Source organism: Asterias amurensis, chromosome 14, assembly GCF_032118995.1.
Source record: "Asterias amurensis chromosome 14, ASM3211899v1".
Classification (NCBI taxonomy): domain Eukaryota; kingdom Metazoa; phylum Echinodermata; class Asteroidea; order Forcipulatida; family Asteriidae; genus Asterias; species Asterias amurensis.
Genome location: NC_092661.1, coordinates 11,764,604 through 11,792,579, shown reverse-complemented (window position 1 = coordinate 11,792,579; position 27,976 = coordinate 11,764,604). Strand labels below are relative to the sequence as shown.

The 27,976-nt window shown below is 37.6% G+C and overlaps 1 long non-coding RNA gene and 1 other non-coding gene across 2 annotated transcripts; one reads left to right on the top strand and one right to left on the bottom strand.

Annotated features, from left to right (window-relative positions):
* Window positions 1-13,358: 13,358 nt before the first annotated feature.
* Window positions 13,359-27,634, bottom strand: LOC139947460 (uncharacterized). The gene is made up of 3 exons (XR_011787352.1): window positions 27,588-27,634; window positions 14,775-14,864; window positions 13,359-14,154 (listed from the first exon to the last, which is right to left on the bottom strand). It is a non-coding gene; the product is annotated as an uncharacterized lncRNA (long non-coding RNA).
* Trnas-acu (transfer RNA serine (anticodon ACU)) lies at window positions 17,901-17,973 on the top strand. Its single transcript has one exon. It is a non-coding gene; the product is annotated as a tRNA-Ser (tRNA).
* Window positions 27,635-27,976: the final 342 nt, after the last annotated feature.

Genomic DNA, 27,976 nt, shown 5'->3' with positions numbered 1-27,976 from the left:
TCCAAATGAATTTGTTTGCGCAAAGCAGATTAAAAATATCTGTCTGCTTTATTTTCCAGTTTTTAATGTCAAAATTTAATGGTTTGGAACCGTTTGATTGTTTTAGCCATAGGGCCTATGTATAAACAATCAAATTAACCTGTGAGCATTTCACTTCAAAAGGTGGTAATGTTTTTTTTTTAAATGTCGCCCAAAATCCGGAGCACAAAAAAAATCCACACAGGAAAAATAATCTCTATATAGGAATACACAATCTGATAAGTGTTACCATGGTAACATGGTAACACTTCGCAGGTTCGACATCTGGGGTGTTAAAATGTATATCACAGTCTTCCTGTGCATATTCGCCACGCTAATACTTTACAATGTTTTAAGTCCTTGTTGAAAACTCATTTGTTTAAAGCTTCTTTTTTGTAGTTTGCCTATTTGTATCTTGTATCTTTCTCTAATTGTTTATTTTATTGTTTTCTTTAATGCGCTTAGAGGCTTTTGCATTAGGCGCTTTACAAATGTCTTATTATTATTATTATTAAATGTATATCATACTTCGAAGTGAAAAGAATGCTTTATACTATCGACAGTTGCTGTAGGTTTCTATTCTTAAAAAAGGTTGTTATTGCCATTGTTTTACAGAGTGAAGACCAAATGTATACCGTCTTGTTAAGTATAAAAATTAATTTGGGGCATTGTAATCTATCTGTTCTTAAGCTCTGGACATCTTGTTTATCTTATTTAGTGCTTGATGTACACAATATTGTGTTTATCAATTGTTTTTCTACTTTTGATTTGTTGACATTAATGTTTGTTGCACAAAAACAAGATGTTGTTTACTTTTAGCATTCTAAACAAGAGGGAAAAGTTACCCTCCCCCCCCCTGTCAAATCACAGTTCAGTGATTTGAGGGGGGCGGTAAACACTTTGTTGTTAATCATGACAGCATCAAGTGTATTCACTTTTGATGATTTGTTGTTGTTAATTTGTTTCAATTATTGGTGTTTGTTTTAAAACTATTAGAATACAAATTGTTAATTTTGTTCTTTTTTCTTTTGAAGGAATGGGCAATTTATTGTTCAATGTCTTTATTCAATTTTGTGTGTTTTTTTTACAAATAAAAATTCATTTTCATGAATAATAAATTACTGAAAGCTAAATCAATGATTGATTTGTTTATTTATTGTGTTTTCTTTGCCAAGACTACCCATGCCCCAGTCCCCCCCCCCCCCCAATCAAATAAAACAATAGAATTTTAATAATAAATAATAAAGTTTTTAATAATAATGAAACAACTAAACAATAAAGAATTAATGTGAATTTGACGGTGAAAAAGTTTTTTTGAACTGGTTTGAAAAAAAAAAATCCATTAATGCCAAGTTGTGCAGGTGCTGTGAAAAGTTGTTGGCAACACTGCCCGTGCACTGTGCTGTACATCTGTACGGACTGTAATGTGCACTAAGTGCATTGCATGTATGTACACACGAGTACTGCATTAGTGAACATTGCCGACTTTATTCAAATTAAAAGAGCACAACTTTTACGTAATTTACTGACTTCGAATTCACCAATTTGATTCTTACCTGTTTATGTTTTCATTGCATGGTTTTAAAATTCCATTCGTCATCGAAAACCCGAAGAAATTGACAACTCTAAGATCCTGCCGGTAAAATTCTTGGAAAAACACCTCCCTTGTGAAACAAACTGGCTACTTTTCAATATTTTCTTAGAGACCATATCATTTCTGTGCAATTTTCCATTTTGAATTAGGACCCATACAGTTTTAACCCCCACTAAAAGCGCCCTCTCCGGTGTTACTACACAAGAGCTTTTTCCCCCCGACTCCAACTTCATAGAGTTCATAAAAAATTATTGATTTTCCTAAATGGGAATTTTTTTTACATTCATACACAGTTTGACTTTATTATGATAAAGGAATAAGAAATATTTAACTGAGAAGTAAAATTTTAAAAATCCCGTAACCCCCTCCATAAAACCAATATTTCATAAAAATTATTAATTTTCCTAAATGGGAAATATTTTACATTCAAAACCTAATTTGACTTAATAATGATAATTGGTGCTCAAACAATCAATTGAGAAGTGGAAAACACGTTGCTTCTGTAACCCCCTCCATAAAAACCAATAGTTCATAAAATTAATAATTTTCCTAAATGATAAATATTTTACATTCAAACTCTAATTTGACTTAATAATGATAATTGATGCTCAAATAATTAATTGAGGAGTGGAAACACGTTGCTTCTGTAACCCCCTCCATAAAACCAATAGTTCATAAAAAATAATAATTTTCCTAAAGGGAAAATATTTTACACTCAAACTCTAATTTGACTAAATAGTGATAATTGATGCTCAAATAATTAATTGAGAAGTGGAAAACACGTTGCTTCTGTAACCCCCTCCATAAAACCAATAGTCAATAAAGATTAATAATTTTCCTAAATGGGAAATATTTTACATTCAAACTCTGATTTGACTTAATAATGACAGTTGATGCTTAAATAATTAATTGAGAAGTGCAAAACACGTTGCTTCTGTAACCCCCTCCATAAAACCAAAAGTTCATAAAAATTAATAATTTTCCTATAAATGGGAAATATTTTACATTCAAACTCTAATTTGACTTAATAATGATAATTGATGCTCAAATAATCAATTGAGAAGTGGAAAACACGTTGCTTCTGTAACCCCCTCCAAAAACCAAAAGTTTATAAATATTAATAATTTTCCTAAATGGGAAATATTTTACATTCAAACTGTAATTTGACTTAATAATGATAATTGGTGCTCAAACAATCAATTGATAAGTGGAAAACACGTTGCTTCTGTAACCCCCTCCATAAAACCAATAGTTCATAAAAATTAGCAATTTTCCTAAATGGGAAATAATTTACATTCAAACTGTAATTTGACTTAATAATGACAATTGATGCTCAAATAATTAATTGAGAAGTGGAAAACACTTTGCTTCTGTAACCCCCTCCATAAAACCAATAGTTCATAAATACTAATAATTTTCCTAAATGGGAAATATTTTACATTCAAACTCTAGTTTGACTTAATTATGATAAATGAATCTCAAATATTTAATTGAGAAGTAAAACAACTTATCTACCGTAACCCCTCTATAAAAAAAAAAAGCCTGGACCCACTTCTGATATTAAAAGTTACATAAACCATTATTACCAGTTTTTACAATGGGGCTACGATATTCAAATATTTTAAAATAAGCAACATTCCTCTGCTAACTTGCTAAATCTTTATTCATTCTCTAATTTTAGTTTATTTTGAGATAAATGACAAAATTTGTCCAGTAACCCCACCTCCAGAAAAAAAACAATCCCAACATTACATTTGGCTCAAATCGCCAGTATTCCCATAGTGGCTACCACTGACCGGCTAAACTTTTATATAGAACCCCTAATTTTAGTTCATTTGTATAAATGGAGAAAAATCACCTTTTCCCCGCCACCCCCTCTAAGAAACACAAATTCCAAATTTGTTCCCAAAACGCTGATATTTCCACATGGGCTACCGCTGAACGTCTTAACTTTTATGTTCAATCCCTAACTTGAGTTCATTTGTATAAATGAAACGGGAAATTTGGAAAAAGTAACTTTTCCCCGTAAACCCCTCCACAAAACACACAAATTCACCAGAAAGTTCAACGAGCAACATTCCACCGCTGACGAGCTCAACTTTTATATTCAATCCCCAATTTTAGGTGGTATGAATGGAGAAAAATGACCTTTTCCCCGTAACCCCCTCCCAAAACAAACAATTTCCAAAGTTAATTTGTTCCAAAACGCCAGTAGTTCGACAGGGGCTATACCACTGACCGCCAACACTTTTAATATACATTCCCATTTTTACTTGTATAAAATGAAACGTGAATGGAGAAGTAAGTAAGTTTTCCTCACAACCCCCCCCCCCCCCCCCCAACACACACACCCATACGCAAAACACACCAATCCAGAAATTACAAAACGCCGCTATTTCCACAGGGGCTCTACCGCCGACCGGCTAAACTTTTATATTCATTATAATATTTATTAACAAATAAATATGCTACATGTTTATAGGCAGAGTTTAATGCCTAATCGTCTTAGAAACAAACTATATAATATGAGCAACAATACACCCACACCGCCAACCAGCCAATCACTCACTAGTTTAAAATGTTTGGGTTAATTGACAGTTAAAAATTATATTTAGAAGGAAAGTTAACTTTGCCCCATAACCCCTCCACAAAACCCTATCAGCTCTACTTGGTACGTCTAGACAGAGTTTTACACCCAAATGTCTTAGAAACAAACGATAGGGCAGAGTTTTATACCCAAATGTCTTAGAAATAAACGATAGGGCAGAGTTTTATACCCAAATGTCTTAGAAACAAGCGATAGGGCAGAGTTTTATACCCAAATGTCTTAGAAACAAACGATAGGGCGGAGTTTTATACCCAAATGTCTTAGAAATATACGATAGGGCAGAGTTTATATCCAAATGTCTTAGAAACAAACGAAAGGGCGGAGTTTTATACCCAAATGAAAAGCGTCAATCGGGGGGGGGGGGGGGGGGAGGGGGACATATGTGTGCCCCCCCCCCCCCACCTTTTGGAGGGTTGGGGGACACAGTATCAAATGTCCCCCCCCCCCCCCCCCACCCCCATCTTTTTGATCGTCTTTATCATGAAGCCCAACTTTTGCACTGTGTAAAACCATACCCTGTGTCCTGCCATGGACATTAATCCTGGGGGGCAAAGGATGACACAACTTTTTGAGGGTGTGGGACACTATCAAAATGTCACCCCTCAAAATTAACCCTAGACTGCATCCCAGAGCATCTTAATGCAAAATTTTCCCGGGCCCTTAATCGGGCCCGCATCCCACGCCATAAAGGCTTCTCACACGCATTCTCCATCGTTAACAGTTTTGCACCCCCCCCCCCCCCCATGAAAGAGTGAAAGGGACGTGTCCCCCACACCCACCCCACCCCATTTTCGAAGGCGGGGGACACATTATCAAATGTTCCCCGTGTCTTTTGACCACCTTTATCATGAAACCCATGTTTTGCACTGTGTTGGACCAAACCATGTGTCCCATCATGGGCAATAATCCTGGGGGCAAAGGACGAAACAACTTTTTGAAGGGTGGGGGACACTATATCAAATGTCCCCCCTCAAAATTGGCCCTAGATTGCATCACAGAGCATCTAAAATGCAAACATATCCCGGGCCCTTAAGCGGGCCTTGACCCATGCCGTAAAGGCTTCACACTCGAATGCTCACTCGTTGACAGATTTGCCCCCTAAAATTGTGTCATAGATTTACACCTGAACTTGATGCTGTTAACTCAAAAGGTTCTACTGCAGCTCACATTTTAAAGGACCATGTTCTATTTCCATTCTTTTTGCTTCTTGTTTGCCTAAGAATGCACCACAGAGCATCTAGAATGCAAACAAATTCCCGTGCCCTTAGGCGGGCCCAGACCCCAGGCCGTAAAAGGCTCCGCGTTCAGCTTTATAGCAGGCTCCATCTTTAATAGATGTGCCAAACCCACGAACCCACCCCTCCCCCTCCCCTAAAATTTCTTGTCTTGATCAACCCTTGACGATGCTAATGATGATAGGGATGAAACACCGTCTGAGCATTATAGTGCATAAACAACAGGGATATTACGAAGCTATAATTGAGTTGTTTTTTAGGTACAATAACCATAGCAAATAGGTGCATTATAACTTGAAATAGGCATTAAATTCCAACATCTGAGAGGGGGGGGGGGCACATCACCCCTCAGACTCCCTAGATTGCACCAGAGAGCACCCACGGCCTAAAACAAATCCCGGGCCCTAAAGCGGGTCCCGGACCCCACGCTGTAAATGTTATGTCCCCCACCTTTCAAGACGGATTGACGCCCCTGCCCAAATGTCTTAGAAATAAACGATAAACAGTCAACACATCCCACATCCAGAAACATAGTGAGTCTCTCTTAGCTTCCTCCACTCGTGACTTAAGCCCCGTTCACACGAGAGAAAATTAGCAAAGTACCCTTGCTAAATTGTAGCATGGTTGTAAAATCTACAAAACGTACCTCGTGTGAAAAGACAACAATTTTGTTCTACTGTCCAAGTTTTCTTGCAATATCTTGTCAAACGTAGCTACATTTTACAACCGCGCCAAAATTAAGCAAGGGATCCCAGTTAAATTGCTGTCGTGTGAATAGCACTTACGCCTACTGCGTCTTAGAACAAACCTCCTAAAAAATCTTTTAAAAACACACACACAGAAACACACATGAAACCCAAGCTTTGTCCTGCAAGAAGTTTTACTTCACGAGTTTTATTATAACAACTATCTTAGAAACACCCAATATTAAAGGGTCTATGTAACTTTTGTAGGACAAAAAACACAATGTCCACAGATTTACACTAAACTTACACAGTTTGAAGATAATGATAGTAGAAAGCTTCCCTGAAAATATTACGTGCTGAGGTGCTGTAGTCTCATGAGACGAAAATTATTTTAATCATTTACAAACGTATTTTCATGACATTGTTTTACTCATTTCTCAAAAACTACAGCACCTCAGTAAGTAAGATTTGAAGGGAAGCTTTCCACTATCATTGTCTTCAAACCCTGTAAGTTTAATGTAAATCTATGGACATTTTGAAAAAGTACCCAAATCCTTTAAAGGAACATTACAGAGTTAGTAAGAAACACACAAAATTTAACATCAAAACAAAAAGCACACACCCGAACTATAGAGCGTCTCTCACTCATTCCCAAACGTCTTTACTTAGTATCTGCGTCAGAGTTTATTATATTATTTATTTATTTATTTTAAATCTTTAGACATACACAATAGTTACAAGTTGGACAGGGGCTGTCAAGGTTAAAACAAAAGTATAAAAACACTCACCAAGAGATGTGTAAAACCAGACCCCCGCCAACGATAAAAATGTAATTATAAATATAAAAAGGAGATTGCACTGAAACATTTAAAAATCACACAAAATAAAACATAAAATACCATCTTAAAAACAATCATTTCATTCAAAATCAAGACACAATCGGCACACACAAGAATCCCCAGATCTCCCCAAAGAAATTCTCCACTAGTACGCATGTAATGTGTGTTTTTCAAACATTTTGATACAAACACTATGGAAATCTTCTCCTTGAAAACTCAGTGAAATTAATTTCAAGGTCTTAATTCATTTTCACAATGTTTTAACCCTGTATTCCCATATCAACTGGGTAAAAATACCGTAAACATTGCTTATTTCCTTGAATCTCACCCCAAATGGCATTTCACAGATATTTCACTGAGTCTCCAAGCAGAAGATTTTCATAGTAAAAGACCAAGAACCATTTCTCTGTATTTCAGTTACTTGTTTTCACCACGATCGGTGAGTTTACCTGCATACAAAAATATAGTTTGATTACAAACGTCTTTGAAACAAACATTGAACATGAACCTCCGCTCAATAATAAAAACATAATTCAAGCAGTTACAATTCCAGTGCACAATCGTGTGTCCCGTTTCAAAGACAGGGGCCCAGTTTCATAGAGCTGCTTAAAGGAACTGGACACATTTGGTAATTGTCAAAGACCAGTCTTCTCACTTGGTGTATCTCAATAGATGCATAAAATAGCTGTGAAAAATTTGAGCTCAATTGGTCGTCGAAGTTGCGAGATAATAACGAGAAGAAAAAAAACATCCTTGTCACACGAAGTTTTGTGCGGTTCTAGATGCTTGATTTCGAGAACTCAAAATCTAATTCTGAGGTCTCAAATCAAATTCTTAGAGAATAATGAAAGAAAAAACACCCTGCTTTAAAAATTAATTAATGTGTGCTTTCATGCAGAAATAAAAGGCTGCAGCTTAATTCGTTTAAAAATTTAGTGAAAAGAAAACACTTTCTCAAAAACTACGTTCCTTCAGATGGAGCCTATTCTTGCAATGTTTGATACAGCCAACATAACTCCGTTGCTCGTTACAAAGTAAGTGTTTATGCTAATATATTTTAAATAATTACCAACATGTACAGTGCCTCTAAGCAACTCTTTGAAATAAAATACTTCATTGCTTTTCTCCTACACTCGATTTGGCTTTGATGTACCATACAATTAGTAGTTACGTCATCGAAAACAAGCCCAGTGAGATTCTACTCGGTAATAACATTAAAAACAACAGTTATACTTTCTGAAAGTCACATTATTTAAAGGCAGTGGACACTATTGGTAATTATTCAAAATAATTATTAGCACAAAACCTTTCTTGGTGACAAGTAATGGGGAGGGTTGGTGGTATAAAACATTGTGAGAAACGGCTCCCTCTGAAGTGCCATAGTTTTGGAGAAAGAAGTAATTTTCCACGAATTTGATTTCGAGACCTCAAGTTTAGAACTTGAGGTCTCGAAATCAAACATCTAAACGCACACAACTTCGTGTGACAAGGGTGTTTTCTTCTTTCATTATTATCTCGCAACTTTGATAACCGATTGAGCTCAAATTTTCACAGGTTTGTTATTTTATGCATATGTTGAGATACACCAACTGTGAAGGCTAGTCTTTGACAATTACCAATAGTGTCCACTGCCTTTAAAAGAATAAAACAAATAAGTACATCTACCTGTAGAGATACTACAATCCGGAACAACAAATAATGTCAATGCAGGAAGAATAACCCACTAATGAATACACAATGTAAGAAGCGTTACCGCGGTAACGCTTCATATTATGCAATTATAGAGGAATATAAAGTGATACCCTTTTTCATAACCACAGTGCTTCGAATACTTAGAAGTGAAATGTTTCTCAAAATGCATTACACTCTCCAAAGCCAGGTGCCCAAAGCTACTGTAGGCCTACTTTTACAACATAGGTTTTGCTCGCCAATAATTGTCAGAGCCATTATCAAACATAATATACAGACCTATGAACATAAATTAAGATTTTATACAAATATTATTTGATTCTTTGATCTTAGTAATATATTTTACTACAAAGTTCTACAATACCATGTGGAGTATCAGTTTGGTAAAAATAACTATACACAAAACCTAACGGGGCTAGTAGTTCTTGTCATAAAGGGCGGTATTTACCATTAGTGGACCATCATTAATAAGAATCACCAGGGCCCATTTTCATAGCTGTTTACCCGTAAACAAATGTTTGTGCTTACTGTTAGCAAAAAAATGTGCGTAAGCATAAACGTATTTCAACATGATTTCTCAGGTAAGCGGAACATTTCTAGGAGCACATGCACGTTCACCATGGATTTGCATTGTTACGTCACTCGTGAGCTTACCGCGGGTTAGCCAGCATTAACCCTTACCGGTAAACAGATTTAATAGAAATTTCGTTTATGGACCCTCCGTTAGCACAAAACGGTTTACGGTAACACCATCTACTTGTCAGGTAGAGTTTGTTTTTTAGAGAACTGTCTTGCTATATATTATTCTACACTGCGGAGTAGACTATTTTCCCCGGATTTTTCAGGAAACTGCACCTGAAGTTGTGCCCTGTGAAACTGGGCACTGTTCTACAAAAATAGCAACACTCAATAAGGGAAGTGTGGAAAATGACTCGTGGTTCTAAGAAAATTCTGAAAATTCTGTGCGGTTTTTAAACATGATAATTGCTGGAAATTATGATTTTGAAAACGTTCCCACAAAAACGGCAATAAACTTGAGCAAAAGCGATCAAACATTATTATTGTATTGGGCAAAGGCGGGGGTGGCGGGGGAAGCACTGTGGTTATGAAAAAGGATATCACTTTATATTCCTCTATAATTGCATAATATGAAGCGTTACCGCGGTAACGCTTCTTACATTGTGTATTCATTAGTGGGTTATTCTTCCTGCATTGACATTATTTGTTGTTCCGGATTGTAGTATCTCAACAGGTAGATGTACTTATTTGTTTTATTCTTTTAAAGGCAGTGGACACTATTGGTAATTGTCAAAGACTAGCCTTCGCAGTTGGTGTATCTCAACATATGCATAAAATAACAAACCTGTGAACATTTGAGCTCAATCGGTCATCGAAGTTGCGAGATAACAATGAAAGAACAAAAACGCGCTTGTCACACGAAGTTGTGTGCGTTTAGATGGTTGATTTCGAGACCTCAAGTTCTATTAATCTGAGGTCTCGAAATCAAATTCGCGGAAAATTACTTCTTTCTCGAAAACTATGGCACTTCAGAGGGAGCCGTTTCTCACGATGTTTTATACCATCAACCTCCCCTCATTACTCGTCACCTAGAAAGGTTTTATTCTAATAATTATTTTGGGTAATTACCAATAGTGTCCACTGCCTTTAAGTTTTTTTAGGAAGCCGCTTTGTGATTCGTGGCTCCCGTGTGATTCGTGGCTCCCGGGGCTGAACATTTCAGTAGCTTTTCACAAAATGTCCTCAGCCAGAGTTGTTCTTTTTCACCGAGGCCCAGATGAAAGTGCGCACGCGCGAAGACTGATTCCGGTATGCCAAGTGGCCTCATCTGTTCATCCAGGGCCCAATTTAACAAAGCTGCTAAGCACAAAAGTTTGTTAAGCGTGAAATTTCTTTCTTGTTAAAAACAGGATTACCAATCAAATTTCCATTTGTTGCATATTGCTTGTTACTGGTATTCAGCTGCTGTTTGGTTATCTTGAGAATCACGTGGAAAATGGGTTGGTAACCATCCTGTTTTTATCAAGAAGAAATTTCATGCTGAGCAAATTTTTGTGCCTAGCAGCTCTATGAAATTGGGCCCTGGAAAAAAAAACGCGAACCGCGCCGACTTATTCAAGAACAAAGAGCGCGCCCTCTGTCTGGTTATGAAGAGAGATACGCGTTTGTACTGACGTCTTTACGTCAAGACTACTGCCACTTGGGGGGGGGGGGGGGGGGGGGGGGGGAGCAAAGCAAATGAAATCCCGTTAAATAGTTCATTTGAGCTTTACTAGCTTAACAGATAGCAACTTTGTTTGAAGTCACCGGGAAAAGTAACTGAATGCACTATGATAATTTCTAAACTCAAAGTATGACCCCGTGGACCTTTTTAAACTGCATGATAAAATAGCGTCCTCTTTTGGATTTACGCTATCAAAAACCTTTTTTAAAGCTTGCGGCATTATTGTTTTACAAGTGGACAATTAATAGTGTATCAATCCCCAAAGGGAGATAAACAATTAAGTTTATGACTTTTGTTGCACAAACATCAAAATACGATCCGGCATGCAGGTCCACTAGTACTATTGTAATGTCATGTTATTAAAACTTCACAAAGTTTGGGAAATAAAACTCACAGAAACAAACCCCTCAAAATTAGCAAACAAAAATCCTCTTAATGACGAATGTTGAACTTTATCTATTCGTGGAACTTGGTGAATAAATATTTTGTCAAGAGATTTAATGAATCAGAAATGGTCAGTTCAAGGGATGGTTTACGAAACCACTGAACCTACTATCGCTTTAAACAAGTCTTGATTTCTTAGTTGTTGATAATACATCAGTAGAGGACCCCTTGATAAAAAAAATCATATGAAGCAGTTATTCCAAAAAATACTTATTATAACAGTCAAACTGTTTCCCCTTTAACCTCACTTCAGTAACAAACAAAAGTACTTGGCTAAGATGGTTGCGAACACAAGAGGGCGCTATACAGACTTACTTGGTTGGAGCTTGCACAGAACGCATCCTTGTGTAGTTCAATGGGGATTCACCACGTCAATCCTAGAGAGCGGAGATGTACATTTGGGTCCAAAAAGAATAACATTTAACCAATAACCAACAAAACAATGCACGACTGAGACATAATAGTACACATCTTCCCACATTCGGAACCAAACCTTTTTCCATGGCCCAATTTCATAAAGCTGTTAAGCAGAAAACACTGCTTAGCAAATTTCTATGCTAAGCAAAAAATGGGCGGGGCACCAGTAAAAACACTGTAAACTTGATAACAGACTTTCTATTTGGCTGGTAACAAGTTTCTGCTAAGCAATAATTTGTCTGTACATAGTAAGTTGTTTGCGCTTAGTCTTTTTGAAATTGGTCAAAACTGTCAACCCTTAACCCCGCCCCCCCCCCACCCAAGGAAGAAATAAATGTTGCTTTTCTATTTTGCTATATAGTGCAGCAAGTTCAACTTGATCTGATCTGCATGAAATTTGACCTTGAGAATTTTTTACTGGCAAATAAAATAACTGCTTTTTCAGGTCGACTTGTTAAGTTCCCTTCAATTTGTTTTATTCCCACCCACTGACCAGGGCCCAATTCCGACCATAGAGCTGCTTAAGCAGAAAAAAAAAATCGCTCAACATTTTCTGCTAAGCACAACTATGCAGGATACCAGTTACATTTTGTACATGTCAAATGGTACTTTAGCTGGTAACTTATTTTGGTAAGCATATTTTTCTTCTTCTTAGCAACTTGTTATGCTTAAGCAGCTCTATGAAATCGAGACCTGTGGGCCCAATTTCATAGAGCTGCTAAGCACAAAAATTTGCTTAGCTTGACATTTTTATCCTTGATAAAAACAGGATTACCAACCATATTTCTATTTGTTGCTTATTGCTCGTTACTGGTATTCAGCTGTTGTTGGCTTATCCTGAAAATCACGTGAAAATTTGGTTGGTAATACTGTTGTTATCAATGAAGAAATATCACGCTTAGCAAATTTTTGTGCTTAGCAGCTCTATGAAAATCGCTCAACATTTTCTGCTAAGCACAACTAAGCAGGATACCAGTTACGTTTTGTACATGTAAAATGGTACTTTAGCTGGTAACCTATTTTGGTAAGCATATTTTTCTTCTTCTTAGCAACTTGTTATGCTTAAGCAGCTCTATGAAATAGTGACCAGACCTTCATCACAATTCAACCATAGTCTAAATGGTATACTTGTTCAGTCAACACATTTTTACAGTGAATTACTTTTTAAATTCATCAAAATGCATCTTATTTTAGGACAGCAGCACTTAATGAAATCGTTGTGGAAAATTTTAATAACTCATTGACTTTTTTGCTTTAAACTTACACAAACTGTGCTTAACTTTTCTTTTTGTCTCAGTTTTGTCACATACCTTTGAAAATACAAGATGGCTGCTGTGTGATAAAGGTCTGTGCTGCAAACACATTATGGAAGGCAGCTCTTACCTACAGAAAAACACACAAAGACACATGTTCTCTTCTTTTATTTTAATAAGTATAGAGAAAGACAACAGGACACAACTTGTTTTCATTTTATTTCAATACAAAAAAGACACAATGAAACATTTTACACCAAAAAAGTGTACACTTTCACACACTGTAATGAACAGACCTAAGCAGTTATTAAATCTCATGAAACTTCTTGTAAAAACCTTGCTTGACCCCCCCCCCCTTGCTGTCCATGGAGCAAAGATACACCCAATTAATGTACTTGGCTTAATTCATGAGTTACTTTCCAAAAAAGACTTGAATTTCAGTAAAGTGTTTTTAAGTTCATAACTTTTTTTTCATATGCTGAAGAGTCAAAAGACATCAGACACCAAGAGTCATTTGAAGGTATATCTATTAATAAGTCAGTGAAAACAAATCAATTCAAATCCCAAGTAAAACCTTAGTTTATTTGATTGAGTAGAAAAAGAGAGCATTTTACGTGCCCTAAATGTAAATGTTTTTTTCCAACTTGTGTAATCAGGGCCCAATTTCATGGAAAGCTTGAACGCACAGCAATTTGCTACACACTGAACAGTGTTGTTTAACAGAAACAGGTAACCGGCCAAAATAACATTAACTTAGCAATGTTGTGGCTGGAGCCTGACTCACTTTTTGCTTAGCAAAGAGTTTCGTCAAGCAGTATTTTCTGCTTAACAGCTTCATGAAATTGGGCCCAGATTTCTTTTTAGAGTTGAAATGCAAGTCTTTGATTGCCCATGAACACATTCTGATAATGGACCTTTACTGTCCTGCTATCTTCTTTGTCACATGCCCTTTGAGAAATAGCAATAACCGTCAGTGAGTTTTGTTCGTACCAAAATTTGTCTGAGTTAATCGAGGGACAGAGCTGTCTGAGTTGACAAATATCTTGAATATTGCTTCCTTGGTGTGAACTGAAACGCCAGTTATCAGGTTGATCCGTCCCTTCAGCTCATCAGACAAGTGGAATGTAGGCTAAAAAAGAAACAAAAGAAACAAAAAGTTTTCGTTATAACCTCAGTTTCATTTACCACAAGGAGGGCAAACAAGGCAAAGCATTATATAACAAAGAACTGAATAACTACCCACTGGCCCTGCCTACTGATAGAATATTCATGAGGTACAGTAAACTTTTATTAAACTCACAACTACTGAAGAGGGAAATACTAAATTCACATGTCTCCATGAGGTTAAACTCTAACAGAGTGTTTATTTGTCTGATTTTGGAAACTTTTTCAGTGGCGATTACTTGAGTATTTATTAACATTCTGGTTGGATCATTTCGTGTGGAGTTAAATGTTTTAGTGGTGTTGTTGTTCACCCTACTTGTTTTGTAGATATAAATTGTTTGTCAACAAAATGCTATGATTACAGGTTTTCAAATTATTGTATTTGCTCAGCTTTAACCATTTCTACATTTCCCTGTCTTGGTGAATGAAGTTACAGGTCTATGGTAAGTACAATTATCTATCAGAAAATTCTAGTTGATGCAATGAATAAGTCATCTGCATAGAGGAACCTGACTGCTAAATCAAACTGAAACTGAATTTAAGAACGAATGAGTAGTCTTTGGAGGTTCCTGTTTTGTTGCTCACTGTTTGAAGGATGTTGAAGAATCAGCAGAATACCAAAGCCAAGTTGAACACTCCCCAATGCTGATCAGTCTCCTCTGTATCTGCAACTGACTGGATGAAGAAAACGAGATGTTACTATTCAATTGTATAGACGATGTGACCTCTGACGTCACTCGAAAATCATAACATGATTCGCGCGCATACCGCCGGGCAAAACCTTTGTGTTTTGGCAGCCGGCTAGAAAATGTATGCAATCTTACCATGACTACGCGTCTTCTTGCGCGGCGAAACATGACGTATATAGTGTTTTGTCAACAGAGGGCGGTTTGAATGTAAACTTAGGTCACATCGTCTATACATTAGTTGAAGGGCACAGTATGGGACACTGTGTTTGGGGAAGGTTGCAATTACAGAACAACTTAGAGAAAAACAGTTTAGATGACAACAATCTAGTAATTTCGCTTAGCAAAAAAAACAAATAACCTGCTGCAGCAGCTCTAATGTATGTTTTGCACAGGTGCACATCTTGATATAAGAGAGTTAAAAACAATTCAAACATGTGGAAAATTGCTGGTGAGGTCACTTGGTCTTAAACTAATATAATTTGATAGCCCATACAATTTAGTTGGTGTGAGGAAGGATCTTAGTAAATACCACTATCTGGGGGGGGGGGGGGGTCATGTCATTGCCATTTCTTGTCCTGAGTATTGACTCATAGAATACACTGCTTGTCATTGGGGCAGGTATGTCTTAATTAAAGATGAAAAGCAGGAAGAATGAGGTTTTAAGAGAACTAAGGAGGATGAAGAAGAACTGGACAAGATGAGAAGATGGTAAAGATAAGGTCCAGAATAAGATGCAGTGGTGGAAGACAAGGGTCTTGGAGAAATCTGAAGATCAGGAAGACAAAACAAAGACGAGGTGGCAGGGATGAGAAGAGACAACTTAGACCTCATGTATAAAAATAAAATTGGAAGACAGTGCAGGACTATAGTGATGAGAAGACAGACAATTAATAATTAACAATCACTTCAGAGTGAGATACTGTGTAGCGTGTTGACACAACAAAGCAGGTATCACATAAATGTTCATTTACTTTATCATTGTTGAATGATAAACTTTCAGTGTATAAATGTAAACAGGTATGGAACAGGTATGAAACATATGTCTTGTTTGAACAATTATATAAAGGTTCAACCATGCAGGGATAGTAACAAATATTTATTAAAGATTAAGAGAGTTATACATGTATGAGGAACACAGCTACCATGCCCAACTACAGTTGAGGGAAAATACCATACAAAAGAAAGAAGTCAAATATGTCAATCAAATAATCAGTTTGCTTTCAAGAATAAAGTAAGATTTTAAGCCCAGATTTCAATGAGAACTGGAGAACTATAGATGCAGCTTGTATGAAAGAGAATGTTTTTACTTTTAGTTTATTTTATAGTCTGTTTATTTGTTTGTGGATTTTTTGTTTGTGGGTTTTTCTTTGTGTTTGATTTTTTGGGGGCTTTCAATATTTCAATGTAAAAACATAGCAACATAGCAACTTAGTCAGATTCTTCAAAATAAGATCACCGAACTCAAGCTCTGGTGTTTCTGATCAGTAGTGGGTGGGTTAGAGAGTCTTGACACATGTGTCCTTAAGCAAGACACTTAACCATTTGTTGCTTCGTCCTACGGATGGGACGTAAAGCCGTTGGTCCCATGCGTTGTGTAATGCATGTAAAAGATCCCAGTAGCACTCACTTATTGCTAAGAGAAGGGGTTCACCCCGGTGTTCCTGGCTGAGGCTGCTGAATGGGCTGCAGCACCTTGAAAACCATTATAAGGTGCTACATAGTTGGGTCTTAGAATTCATAACATCTTTCAGAAACGCCTTGAGTACAATGTTTGTAGAAACATGTGCTATTAAGACATTTCGGTTGTAGTTGCAATTATTCAGTCGACCTAGTCTTTGGAATAAAGTTACAAAGAAACCAATCCATACAGCTGTTTGATGATCATCAAACAGCTGTATGGATTGATCTGCAAAAACCCTTCACATAGTGGGACTGTTCATTTTGTGTAAAAAAAGTCCATTTCAAATGCATGGAAATTTTAACTCTGCGCAGTTTTCCAAGGTTTGTAAGAGTTTTTCCTCTTTCTACATATACTGTAAGTGAATAAAGCAGTTTGGTCAATAGTTGAGAGTCAATAATAGTTTGGTGTATAAACACAAATGAACAACTTCACCATACGTGTGGGGGATTCCCCAAGATTACATCAACACATATAATTAGACAGGGCACAACTGCATGGCTCTGCTTACTGCTGAAATCTGTGTGCTTGCTATCACCATTCTACGCTTACGTGCAAACGCAGAATTTCTGCGCTAGCTGTGTACGCAGAGAATGCCTTAGTAATGTGGAGAAAGCACACGCACAAATTCCATGCAAACCCGAGAAAAGATGCCTGACCTAAGCGCAGAATTCCCTGCTATCATAAGTGCCGGTTATTTGCCTACGGTAAGCAGAGCCATGAAATTGGGCCCAGTTGTATACAACACACAGAGATCAAGGTGCTATAGCAGAAGTTGATTATTTCAACTTGGCTCTATTATAAGCCAAGTATGGTTTTATTAATTACCATATTTTTTAGTTAAAGGGGTATGTTTTTACATTTAGAGACCCCAAAGATGGTACAAAACTAGTTTCTAAAGAGCAAATTCACTCCAGTTGTCAGCAAGTGCTCCATTTAGTGAAGGAGCATAATTTCATCAACACAGGTATTAACAAGAAATTGTGGGATGTATAATTTGTTAGTATTAACAGGATGATTGCTGGGCATCAAGCACAATCATCTAGAAAAGTTATTTTACCTAACAATTAGAGAAATGCTCCGATTTAAAATGCAATGATCTTTAATTTACAAAATAAATTGTGACCAATGTTGTACCATCACTTAAAACTATCATAATAATAATAATTTTATATCTGATATAAAAAGTCGCATCCCCTTAAGGTGATCCCCCGTCTGCCGCTTCCTAGGTTGTATCTTTACCCGGGTGTGATCCCTGGCTACACGGCAGTTTGCGGTTGAATGGCTTCTGACAGGCACCCCCCGAACAAAGATATTGACAAAATTGGGAGACCACCAACATAGGGCTAGATAGCTCAGTTGGTAGAGCGCCGGCACACTAAACCGGAGGTCGTTGGTTCAAATCCCACTCTAGTCAGTTTTTCTTTGTTCAATCCAAAATCATAATAATAATAACTAGTTAAATTATGCGCATTTTACAATAACCGATTCAATGCGCTTAACATTAGTGACAACATTAGTGACATTGTCATTGGGCCTCAGCTCCCTTGGAAGTGTATAGCCCTGAGCTGATGTGGCACTCCAAAGGTTTTTCATACACAATACTAACCTCTACTCTTGCAGGTTAACATTTATATCATACTGGGTGTAGAGAAGCAATCAATGCATCTTGCTCAAGAACACAAGTGTCATGACCGGGATTCGAACCCACACTCCAATGACTTAACCACCAGAGCTTGAATGCGAAACTCTAAACAGCTTAACCATGACACCCTTTTCCCAGCTTTTTCCAGATGTATTTCTTTAAAAATTAATTGAAGTGCCAGCACCCCCCCCCTTAATTCTCACAAGCCATCAGTCATTTTCTGTAATACATCTGAGTTGAAGATCACAGCAGTTATGACATGCTCTCTCATGCAGTTTAAAAGCCGGGGCATTAAATTAATTTTCTTGGTATCTACGACAGTGTTTATTACACCAACAATATTGTATCTGTGATAACTAGGACTGGGTAAACATTGTTGGTGTAAATTAAACCAACAAGAATGTTTTTTTGTTTATTTTTAATTTTTATGCAATTCGCCAGACACACAAGGTGTGAGCTACAATTTTTTTTTCCCCAGAGGTTGTTGCCACCTACTCCTAGGGCTGAAACACCCCTTTTACAGTCTGGAGATGGATGTAGGCTTGGGTATCATCAATCCGAAGCCAGGCTGGTAAGCAGAAAGCACTACCTCCCCAATTTTACGTAGCAAGTGTCACGACCGGGATTGCTGATCAAACACCAGAGCTTGAATCCGGGGCTCTTAACCGCTCGGCCATGACATGCCACAAACACTGTGTAAAGACTGTTGGATATCTTACACTGTGTAAAGACTGTTGGTGTAAATTACACCAACAATTGTTGGTGTTATTTTGGATAACAACAATGTGCAAACACTGTTGGTGTTAATTAAACCAACAATATTATAATTGGGATATCAACACTGTGCAAACACTGTTGGTGTTAATTACACAAACAATGCTACATTTGGGATGACAACACTGTTGGTGTTAATTACACCAACACTACTATACTTGGGATAACACCACTGTGTCATCACTGTCAGTGTTAACTACACCAACACTACTATACTTGGGATAACACCACTGTGTCATCACTGTCAGTGTTAATAACACCAACAATACTATATTTGGGATAACATCACTGGAATCTGGGGGTGCCGCGTGCCCCTTGACTAAAGGCTAGCAGGAACTCGGTAAGATGGCGGTAAGCAGCAAGACATGAAATTGGGCACTGATGTGTCTTGCATGGAGATACTCTTGAAGACAGTTTTTGTATGGTGCATGTAGGCAGGACTTGGATAATATACTCTTAATCAGCGCAAGAATCCAAATTGAGCAGCTGTGACACCAACTTGAACATGGTGCTCCCAATAAGAAGCAAAGTATTATGTTTAAAAACACTTAAGACAGTACACCAACACACAGGATGGTCAACTTAATAAAAACGTAATAATAATAACAAATTCTTGAAGCGCATTTTCACAATAATCGTAACGCGCTTTACATAAGTGCGCTGGTCATAGGGCCAATAACATCCCTTTAATGTTTCTCAGCTCCCTGGGAAGTATACAGCCCGGGCTGCTGTGGCGCTCCGATGGCTTTGTCATACACAATATCAACCTCTACCCTCGCAGGTACCCATTTATACCCCTGGGTAAAGAGAAGCAATTATAGTAAAGTATCTTGCTCAAGGACACAAGTGTCATGACCGAGATTCGAACCCACACTCCAGTGACTTAGCACCAGAACTTGAATTCGATACTCTTAACCACTCCGCCGTGACACGCTACGAATGCACTTTTTTAAAGTACTGCTTTTATGGAATTGTTTTGAAATAATTACGGCAACGCTTATAGTGTATTCCAATAGCAGATTAATCTTCCTGCGTGGACATAACCGATCCAGAATTTCAGCAATATCTCAAAATTACCGACACATTTTCCAAACAAATTTTCAGAGATTACTTTGGGGGGTACTTTTCTACAACATGTTTACAGGAGAAAAACAAAAAGTGGGTTCCAACTACCAAATGTACACAATCCCATTAACGGGACCTTATTCTAAAAACAATTCCCAAACCCCGTTCCCTGTCCCCCATCCCCCCGTCTTCACCCCCCTACCCATCCAACTTTATTCCCAGAACCCATTCCCCGAACCCATTTCCTCCCTTCCCCATCCCATTCCACATCTCTATTAAACCTTGTTTCCTGACCTCACCCCCCTCCCCATCCAAACCCTGTTCCCCAACCACGTTCCCCACCCCCACCCCATCCCCAAAAGCTGTCATAACCAAACATCTGCCAATCTGATTTGACACCTTGTGGATTAAAAATAAGCAGGTTGAGCCACCCCCTCCACCAAAGAGAAAATTGGCTCAAACTCCTGCAGACAAGTGTCTGAATCCATCAACTAGGCACTGTACACTATTGGTAATTACTCAAAATAATTGTTAGCATACAAACTTACTTGGCAACAAGCAATGGAGAGAGGTTGATAGTATAAAACATTGTGAGCAACGGCTCCCTCTGAAGTAACATAATTTTTGGGAAAGAAGTAAATTCTCACTAAAATATTTGAATTGAATTCGAGACCTGAGTTGAGGTCTCAAATTCAAGCATCTGAAAGCACACAACATGTGTGCTTTTCTTCCATTATTCTCTTGCAAAATGTTGAGATACAATTACCAGAGGTGTTCAGTGTCTTTAACTACTGAATTAAATAATCAATCAAGTCACAAGCTTTTATACTCTACATAAATTAAATAAAAAGATACAAAGTTTTTTCTACAACACCCCTCTTACAAATATTTGGCCTTTAATTCAGTCTAGAGTGTGTCACATGATATGTCTCATTTCTCCTAGAAACCGCATGATTGCGACACGCTATACGCCCTGCAAATAAGGTACTATACCCATAGGAACCAATATACCACCCCATTGCAACCAATGTACTCTACCCTGGTACTAGACATCTAGGCAAAATATATATTTAGGGTGTTATAAAACAAGTATTGAATGCTCTCATTCGTGCTAGGGTTAAAACTTTCGACTCCCTCAGTGATTCCCAGAGTGTTCTCGAAAAAAAAAGAACGTGCTGGATGAGGATAACAATAATAATAATAACAAAAATTCTTATATAGCGTATTTCACAATAACAGTATTAATGCGCTTTACATTAGTGCCCTGGTCATAAGAAAAATAAAATCTCTTTAATGTATACAGCTCGAGCTGCTGTAGCTCGAAGATGGCTTTTTTATACAAAATATAAACCTCTACCCTTACAGTACCCATTTATACCCCAGGGTGAAGAGAAGCAATTAGGCCTATAGTAAAGGATTCGAACCCACACTCCGGTGACTTAGCACCAGAACTTGAATTCGACATTGTTAACCAATTGGCCATGACACTCTACAACGGAACATGTAGTTTTTTAAACCCTAGGACTTGAAGCAGTCAGTATTTTAATACTATAAATACTATACAAATAATGGTCCTTAAAAAGTATTCAAATAAGATGAAAACAGCAACCATTCTAGCTTATTAACAATGTGGAGTTATGTTAAAGACACTGGACACAATTGTTAATTGTCAAAGACCAGTCTTCTCACTTGGTGTATCTCAACATATGCATAAAATAACAAACCTGTGAAAATTTAGGCTCAATTGGTCGTCGAAGTTGCAAGATAACTATGAAGGCCAAAAAAAATTTGTCTCACGAAGTTGTGTGCTTTCAGAAATTTCGAGACTGCAAAATCTAATTCTGAGGTCTTGAAATCAAATTCGTAAAAAAATCATTCTTTCTCGAAAACTATGTCACTTCAGAGGGAGCCGTTTCTCACAATGTTTTATTTTATCAACCTGCAGCTCCCTATTACTCGCTACCAAGTAAGTTTTTATGCTAATTATTATTTTGAGTAATTACCAATAGTGTCCACTGCCTTTCACAAAAGTGCACGGCCATGCATGAATAAACTTTTCTTTTCGTTTTATTAATAAAAGTTTGAAAACCACTGATGTAGCAATTACTCAATGTATTTTAAATCAATACAACTACCAGATGCTGTGTCAAAGATGAACAGAAATTGTTTGAATTTGTCAAACAAGATCAGCAAAGAGTTACCCAATATTTATCTGTTGTTCATTTTGTGCCTTTGTAAACAAAAAAGGGAACCCATGATTGAGGCATCTGAGCTTACATCCTTGGCCTTGGCACTCATAGACTTAATAATAATCTATAACACGCTTACAACATCAAATAACAAATTTAAACAAGCGGTTTATTTTTCAATACACTATACAGGTAGTTACAGGTGTTTTTTATTAGGCTCAATTATTTTGTTTGTTTTGTACACATTTCTGGATAATAGATTTAAAATTTCAGGGCCTGTATGTACTCCAAAGTATAACTGGTGGACTTTGGAAGATTGAGGCAAATATTTCTCTCACTTCAACAATTATAGTGAGTTTGCTGGTACAACCATGTACAAAACTCAGACACAGCCAGACACCTCACCAGATTATTCACCAACTAACACCAACTCCAAGCCAGTTTTTCAGCATTTTCAAGGACCTCAATCTGCCGATCTTCACCCCACCCAATCTTTATAAAAATTATATGCATTAAAGCGAGGATACCAGCCACATTAGTAGGGAATCAAGGAAGATCAAGCGCACAGCAGACTAAGACAGTTGGATAAATCAACCATCATCAAATATTTTCACAAACTATATGAAGACTGTAAAAATACCATCGGAATCAAGTCACCCAACAGTTCGAAAGACATCGGTTTCTTTATCAATGTCATAACATCAGGTCACCACTACTCCAGCCCACCCTTCCAGTTCCATCAACACCTCACTACAAAACTAACACTCCAGCGAGCAGACATCCAGCTAGCAGTCAACTCCCAACCAGTCAAGAACAGTTTGGACCCTTCTGCCCAATTAATTATGCATCATCATTCTCATGAAGACGAGGAGAGTACACACTTCAAATTGTAACTTCTTCATCTCAGAACAAACAGATCTTCCAAAAACGTTTTATACATGGTTATACCAGCAAGTTAACAACTAAAGTGATTTGTTAATCTTTATATTCCTTTTACAACATGCGAACCTACACATCAAATCATGGTCAGACCAAATCACTGTGCGTACCCCGCCGTCGAGTCGGCAATTTAAGGGTTCTGGACCCAGCCAACCCTGGGTTTGCAGGCGGCATAGTACCACAGCGCAGGGAGGCCATTCCACAACCTGGTGTGCAAGAAAACGTTGAAGAGGAAATATTAATCTTGACAGAAACAATATTGCCATAAATGCTGTTCATAAAAACCCCATCCCTCTATTTTCTAGTGGCCTGATGCCCTTGAGCGCCTTTGAACAACTTTGGTTGATTTTGGCGCTATATAAATTCCCTCTGATTGATTGATTGAAAAGCCAATATCTATTTGTTGGAGTCGAACCCAGCCCCTTTGTTCGTCAAATTCAGACAGCATTTGATTGAGCCAGCTAACCTCTTTCTTCCATAATCATCAAAAATTGTAAAAATTAGTAATTACCTTGATAGACATAGTATTCAAATAACAAATGTTTATGAGTGCAATGGTAAAAATGTTTCATGAAGGATGGAAAGTTCCGGAGCCGAGTTGAATGAAACGATACATCTTTCAAGAAATGAATTTATTTTTACCAGTGCATGAATGAAAAACATACTTTATTTGTTTTAAATAACAGCCAAGTAGATCCTTGTCATTTGATTGGAGGATAAAAGCCTACTATAATGGATAATAATAAGGCCCTATTCTACAGGAATGATTTTTCAAGCACATTCAATCGAGTAGTTACATTAGTCAATAAGGGCAGACGAGCCTGCAATAGAACAAATCGGATGGAACAAAAAAATGCCTGGTGAATGCTGTGCAATGGTATATTTAATTTCTGTCACTCGACATACAATCCTCCAATCAAATGGCAAGGATCTGCTTAGGTGTTAATATGGAATAAAGAATGGTGAATAAATTACATGATGAAATTATTCTAATTACAACAAATTAAATTGATTTGGGCTCGATTTCAAAAAGCAGCTAAAGTTAGGTTGACCTTAACTTTGAATTAATCTTACAGGGGCTGTGTTGTCGAGATCAAGGCAGGCCTGTGGATATGTTATTAGAGAGGTTTCGTAAATGTGCGGATACAGATACAGATACGGATATGATAACCGTATCCGTTCACCTCAGCCGCGTGTTGGATTTTATTTCGCAAAATATGTGTCATTTGAGGGAGCTCGCATTCAACATGAGTGTTTTTCCGACAAGCATGACTAATAGGGACCCCTGGCCCGTGCTTTATTAATTGCATTTCCTCATCGTTTTGCTTGCAAATGACTAAAACTTTTCTATCCATATCGAGCACGATACCAGTGAAAGCAAATCAGTTGGAAATGTTTTTGATCTGGGTAAAAAAGACAATTAAAAGTCTGCAAAACAGTATCAGTTTTTCTACTAGGAGCTCCTGTATCTGTTGCTAACGTGTGTTCAAAATGCGATAGTCGCAGATACGCGTCACATGAAGTGTTGGCGTATCGGTATCTGTATGTGTTTCCGTAGACTTGCAAAACCTCTCTAATATATGACCTCTGACCCAGTTACTGCATGTTCGCCACCTTCCTAGTAGCTAGCTTTGATCATGACGACACAGCCCCTTTGCTAAGCATGTCATCACAATGGAGTGATAATTCATCATAGGATTAAAGTGAACCTTGAAGGCTGTGTTATAGTCGGTCGCGCGATAGTCGGGCAAGGAATTCTTGACGCGCGATCATGCAAAGAGAAAGTTTTTAGGCCTTAGCAATGACTATGCACTGTGTTTTTTGGGATTGCGCGTCAAGATTTCCATCGCGCGACCATTGCCCGACCGACTTTGATTCAGCCTTAATAGTGCTTTTGTCACAGCTAGAATCAATCTTAGGTGTGAATCAATATTAACAAACTACGTTAATAAACCGACAACTTGATCTTAAGATAATAATATTAGAGTCATCTGGCCTTGTCACACCAAGCATCATTTTACAGGCAATTTGGAGGCAACCAACTGCAGTGCATGCTGCAAGACCACTTTGGTAGCACATGAGTAACAAATCCCCCCCCCCCCAAAAAAAAAAAAAAAAAAAAAGTAAAAAAAAAAAAAAAAGCAATACTCACATGTGAATGTATTTTTCTTTAAAATTGCCTGGTACTGATTTCCTTTAAACAAATGGTGTGACATGGCCCTTGTATATAAAGCACATCCACCAATAAGCAGAAGGCACTCAAAAGTTTAAGAAACAATCTTTTAAAGGCAAATCTTTTAGTTTTTATGAACTGTGACACCTATTGTCCAGAAACTGCCAGAAACACCCTTGTCTTCAAGCGATAAGTATAACCACGGGTACCTATACCTACATTATACAACACACGGGACCTATACACCTTTCCAAAGCAATAACTTAATGAGTGTCTTGCTGAAAGACATAAGTGTCAAAACCAGGGTCTAACTTCATTGAGCTGCTTTAAGCAGAAAGTATTGCTTTTAAAACAATTTTCTGCTAAAGCAAGATAAACAGTCACAAATTGTAATTGTGACATGGTGATTTGGCTGGTAATCTTGTTCTGGTAAGCAATGCTTATATGCTTAGCAACATCTTGTGCTGGAGCAGCTCCATGATATTTAGCCCAGAACTCGAACTCTGCTGATCAGAAATACTAGAGCTTGAATATTAATTTTGGTTTGTTACCCATACACCGATGTGTGTTAGCACTGTACTTTCACTGTACTCAGTACTTTCACGAGTCCTGTGAAACAATATCACAGGCATGTTACTCGGGTGGGATTCGAACCCACGACCCTTGCATTCTAGAGCAGTGTCTTACCAACTAGACTAACGATAGCTAGAGGCAGTTTGAATCCTATGTTTTGGCAATTAGAGAAATATGCTGACATTGAAAAGAGGGAAATCAATGAATCCTCTGAGAGAGTAAAGATCACAGCTTGGAAGGAAAACAGCTATATAAAGGAGATGAACTATTAACAAAGTTTGAAACTGTTGAGATGTTATGATGAGTACAGAGAATGAAAACAATAATGATGAGTATAATTAACAGCTAAACAGAGGAAACACATCAGTTTTCTCTTGAAGTTTGAACTCATGATTTCAGGGGATATGAGGTATAGACAAAAGGGGCACCGCATAGAAATGACTCATTCAAAAGTCAGGACACAACGTCAGAGTTACCTCCACCCCCAACCATGAAGATGAGAATCTTTCACAAAATCAGTTTTGTGACCAATTTGAACAAGTGTACTTGACCTTCTTTATCAAAATGTGTAGTTAAACATCCTTTTGGATGGTAGAATGGCTGTAGGTCCTGTGTACTTTTTTGTACACACTGTCTAAAATGTACAGTACATCACACCTTGAAGAAAATGCCTGACCTATCATTTAAAGAGAAAGCATGCCTCAACTATCCTATGAGGAAAAACATCCTTTGGGAAAACATAGTCTTTGTACATGTTTTTCCTCCTAGGATAATTAAGGAAACGTCTCAACTGTCTAAGGAGGAAAAAACACAGTTTCTATGTTTTTTTTATTCCAAGGTTGGTTTAAGAAATGCCTCAACCATCCTAGGAGAAAAAAACACTCTTACTATGCCTTTTTATTCCCAGGATGGTTAAGGAAATGCCCCAACCATCCTAGGAGAAAAAAACATCTCACTATGCCTTTTTATTCCCAGGATGGTTAAGGAATTTCCTCAACCATCCTAGGAGAAAAACACAGTTACTATGTATTTTTTATTCCTAGGATAGTTAAGGAAATGCCTCAACCATCCTAGAAGGAAAGAACACAGTTACTTTGTCTTAATTTTAATCGTATGATAGTAAAGGCCAGGAAATGGAGATGGAGATGTGTAGCCTTTTTTAATCTGCGCAAGCTGCAATTTTGTTACAGCGCATACTTCAGTTACCTCTTCCTTTTTTTGTATGCCAACTGGCTTGCGCAAATTAATAAAGGGTCATGGAAAAGTTTCCGTATGGCGCCACAACTTTTTCATTCGATATGAAATAATATAGTATCTAATTTACCTCAATGAGATATCCCTTTTTGTAAAAAATGGTAAAAAAGTGGTGGCGCTATAGTTATCCTAATGAAGCTTTATACCCAGGACGTCAGTGCAGTAGCACTGACGTCCTACCGGGGCTAACCGCACAGCCACATAGGAATAATTGGTACGTGTAAACGCTCTCTGCTCATCCCTAACTAAGTCATGCGTGGCAATAACGGGAGAAAAGACACCAAAAGGGCGATCCAAAATATACCAGTTTGTCTCTTTTTGTAGCTAAATAAAGGCACGAAGTAATTGTGGTTAATTTATTCGTGTTCTCAGATCTAATTTTGCGATATCAAGTGGAGAAAATTACAAATTGTTCCTACCTCTCACTCACGTCTCCAAGGCAGCAGTTGACAGTCGCCATTTTCTTTCCAGAGTGCGCAGTGCACACCACGCACTTCATATTGTCACAAGTGTCATTCAAATTGTGGTCATTTGCATAACTAACTGCCATTCTTAACTTCCGTGCCCTGCAACTGCTCATTTTAGTTGCTTATTTGTTTCATAACGAATGAAAAAAATAGTGGCACGATACGGGTAATTTTTACTTTAGGCAGAATAATGTCATAATAAAACCCAAGTTCTTGGCCCAATTAGCAAAAAAAAAAAAAGACCTCTCTGCTAAGCAAAAATGAGCAGGATACCATTCACAAATGGTACGTGGCATATGGTAGTTTGGCTGGTAACCTTATTCTGGTAAGCACAATTTTGA